Source organism: Crocodylus porosus, unplaced genomic scaffold, assembly GCF_001723895.1.
Source record: "Crocodylus porosus isolate Cpor-Errol unplaced genomic scaffold, CroPor_comp1, whole genome shotgun sequence".
In the NCBI taxonomy this organism is placed as follows: domain Eukaryota; kingdom Metazoa; phylum Chordata; order Crocodylia; family Crocodylidae; genus Crocodylus; species Crocodylus porosus.
The window spans coordinates 16,006,139-16,009,938 of NW_017728907.1; the positions used below are offsets into that span (position 1 = coordinate 16,006,139).

General features: G+C 46.6%; 1 protein-coding gene across 4 annotated transcripts in view; it reads left to right on the forward strand.

The window, feature by feature from the left end:
* The first annotated feature begins 6 nt into the window (after window positions 1–6).
* MGST3 (microsomal glutathione S-transferase 3) overlaps window positions 7–3,800 on the forward strand; it is a 17,788-nt gene continuing 13,994 nt past the window's right edge. Inside the window, exon 1 of one of the 4 annotated variants that reach the window (XM_019530850.1) lies at window positions 7–75. The gene's annotated coding sequence lies outside the window, so the exon portion shown is untranslated. Of the gene's footprint in view, window positions 76–1,816; window positions 1,885–2,436; window positions 2,551–3,006; window positions 3,121–3,800 lie in introns of those variants that run through there. The other 3 variants (XM_019530852.1, XM_019530853.1, XM_019530851.1) reach the window with 3 other exon arrangements.

The following is a 3,800-nucleotide window of genomic DNA, read 5'->3' on the forward strand; positions in this document are numbered from 1 at the left end:
GCCGGGGCGGTGCAGGCGCTCAGTGCGTGCCGGGCCCCGTGGAGGCGCCTGGTGTCGGCTTCGCGTCCTGGGCGGGTGAGTGGGTGCCCTTGGGCCGCCCTCGGGCCGGCGCGGAGGGGGTTAAGGCTGCGCCCGGCCGCGGGGGGCTGCCCCTGCCCCTGCCCGAGCGGCGGGTGCCCTGAGCGCTGCGCGCGCACCTCCCGCGCGGCGCCGTGCGCTGTCCTGTCCGGCGGCGGCGGCGGCGGTGGTCTGGCGCGGGGTGCCGCACGTGCTGCCAGCCGGGGCGGGCGGTGGGACCCTAGGCCGCAGGTAGCCCCGCGGCCCTGGCTGCCTGAGCAGCAAGGCCGGGGGCAGCCGAGCTCGCCGCCTCGCGGGGCTTAGCGCCCCTGCGCCGCACGGGCCGGGCCAGCCCTGTCCAGTCGCTCCGGCTCGCAGACAGGCTGTGAGGACGACGTGCGGAGGGCAGGGCTGGGGTACATGGCTTGTGAGGACAGGCTGAGGGGACTGGGCTTGCTCAGCCTGCGGACGAGGAGCCCGAGCGGGGTTTAACAGCAGCCTTCAACTCCGTCCAGGGGGTTGCAGAGAGGATGGAGCCGGCCTGTTCTCAGTGTGGGCAGATGTCGGAACAAGGAGCAACGGGCTCAAGTTGCAGCAAGGGAGGTTTAGGTTTGATATTAGGAAAAAACTTGCTGGCTAGGAGGGTAGTAAAGCCCTGAACAGGTTACCCAGAGAGGTGGTGCAGTCTCCACCCTTGGAGGTTTTTAAGACCAGCTAGACAAAGCTTTGGCTGGGATGATCTAGTTGGGGCTGGTCCTGCTTTGACCAGGGCTTTGGACTAGACATGACTTCCCGAGGGCTCTTCTGACCCTCAATTTCGGTGATTCCACAGCCCTGCAGACTGCAGCTCATCCCAGTGAAGTTATATTTGCTTTTGCTTAAGCAGAACAACCCAGCCCTGGGCTCCTAGCCTTTGAGTAACACTTCTAGTTTCTTTTGGAGAAAAATGCATGTTGTGTTACATGTGATGAGGCACCTCTCCCCACGTGCACCCCCCCCCCTTTCCAAAAGCCTAGATCTGCCCATGGATGCATGCAGTCCCTGCCTCTGCTTGGTGAACTGTTTGCAGGAAACCTCTGGGAGCTGGATTGATTTATGTTGGCCTTGCATTCCCTGAAGCCATTGGCATGTTGCAATATACATTTAAAAATCTGTCCTGAATTGTGAAACAAAGTTGACTTCTCAGGCTTCTTAGCTGGGGTGGTATTTCTTTCAGTCTGTATCTAGCATTCCCTTCTAGGAGTGTCCTCTTCAACACATGTTAAATCTGAATGAGAAGCAAAAGTGCATACCTTAGGAACTTGACCTAAAAAGTGATCTGAAAAGGCCACCTGAAAAATGGGTTGTTTGGGAGGGGTAGGGATGGAAATTATATGATGCATAAAAAGGTCTGGAGAGCTTTTTATTTGTAAGATCCTTTTTTTCTTCCATGGCAATATCAAAAATATCTAGTCTGATTTTTTTTTTTTTTTTTTTTTTTTTTTTTTTTTTTTTCCTCTCCATGGTTTGCTTGGCCTCAAGGCCATGATTATGACCTCTGATACTTTAACTGATGGGGCAAAGCTAGCAGCCATGTGACAGCCTTGATTCACAATGTTAGTCATTCCCATTAAATAGGTGTTATCAAAAACAAACAAACCAGTGACTTTTGAAAGTCTGAATTTCCTTTTCAGTTGATCAGCTTTCCACTCTCTCGCAGCTCATGTGATTTCACAAGTTCACTTGTTCTCCACACCTTTTGCCTTACAGCCTTGTCAGCCACCTCCAGAGTCTGCTGTTCTTTGGGATCCCCTCAATCCAGAATATATCGTGTATTTTTACTAATAGGTAAAAAAATGTTATAGTCATGTATCATACTCTTTTCTGTCTGAACCGGGGCCATGTATGTGAGTGTGACTGAGGCACTGTAGGTATTGTGGAAGCTAGAGGCTGTTTTAAAGCGGAAGAGTCGAACAGGGCTTTATGATACTTAGATGGTAATACATGTGACCCCTTTGGGTTTTAGTGATGATGTTCATAGCTAACAAAGTGTTGAGGGTGGGTTTACTAATATTTGTAAACTACTATGGAAGCATTCCTGGCTTGCCCTCCAGAAAGGCTGAATAAGGTTTCATATTTATGTCTATAAAATACCACCACAGAACTGGGCATTTTTCTGCCAAACACAGAAACAAGGCTGGTGCTTTACTTCAGAATGTTATCTATACTAGAATTACAACCTAGGGTTTTTTCTTTATTCTTGATATTTATTGCCAATCAAGCTGCTTAGAGACTTTCCAGCTTCAGAAGGCATTACTGCTTGCATCCTCTTTAGTCCCTTGAGCTCAGGTTGTTCCAACCTGAACAATCTCTAAGAGTCTTAGGGCCTATATTCCCAGGAAAACTAACACAGGTATCCCAGAATTGCTGTTCTGCTATACCTCTCATTCCAGAATAACTACAGCGCTTTCAGTTTATACCCTTCTGTATTCCAGAATAACATCTTTGTGCAAGGTAAGCTCTGAAAGTGTGCAACCTGGGTAAAATAAATCTGGTTTTCTGTCAATGAATACTGGTGTGGCTTGGAGTTGGTGTAATTGTGGTCAAAAGTAGTTGAAATGCTACAAGAAAAGAGACTTGAATGATGTCTGCAAGTCAGAACAAGATGAAAGTTGAAGTCCTGTTGAATTTGAATTACTTGTCTGGTTTCACAATTGTCTATTACTCTCCCTACTACTTATTATTAAACATAATTCTTGCTTATAACAACCATCCTGATGCAACTTCTAGCCTTTGCTTCAACTGAAGTGTGCTTTCATTACTGCTAATATAAAAGCATGAGTAATGTCATGTTATTTGGTATAAAGGTTTTTGTAAATATTTAAGCTTTGACTTGGTGCACTGCAACTGATTTTTTTTTTTTTGTCCCTATTGATAAATTAACAGGTTACCTCTGCACAGTCAGCCATTGTGAAAAAAAATCATCAATCCTTGCAGAATTAGCAGAAGTGTCCCAGCACTGCTCAGTCAGGATGGGATGGGAAGCTAGACTTCCAAAATCTATAGCAGTATTACAGTGCCTAGATATGGAGGTTGTTTTGCACTCTGTACATTTATGTAACTGGGACAGAAGTTGGGCTGTGCCTGCAGAGAAACTTGTGGAGGCTTTTCTATCTGTTGCAATCAGTATTTACACACCTGTCTACTTAAGTACTTTGGAGCACTTAAGTACACCCCCTTGCTTAGTCATTTCCTTTATCCCGCTACTGGTTAACACCTATTTAGTGAACACAAGGCCCAAAACATATTCAGGCCTTACCTATGTGATAGATAACATAAGGTATAGATTTACTGGCAAACCCTACCAGTGTAAATGTAACTCATGTGCAAAAAGTGCTTTTGTTGCTATGGCTTTTCAACAGTTAATTAGCCCAAGTGAAGTATTATGCTCATACGGCTGTACTATTTGAAGCTTTGCACAGGGCTGTCTTGCACTATGTGGACGTACCTTCTACCTGCCAGCTCTTGAATTGTGTTTGTAGCTCTTGGCAGCCTGTCATCATCCCTTTTCTTATTTCCTTCTTTTTTTGAAGTGAGGACACCAGAATTGAACCCAGCATTCCACAGTTGGTTCATAACTAACCTGTGGAAAAGTAACAGCGCCAGTCTGGTCTTATTCCATATCCCTTATATCTGAGAATCATGTTAGCTCTTTACTACCATATTTCTACAATGATCCCATGTTCCTTTTCAGAGCTGTTGCT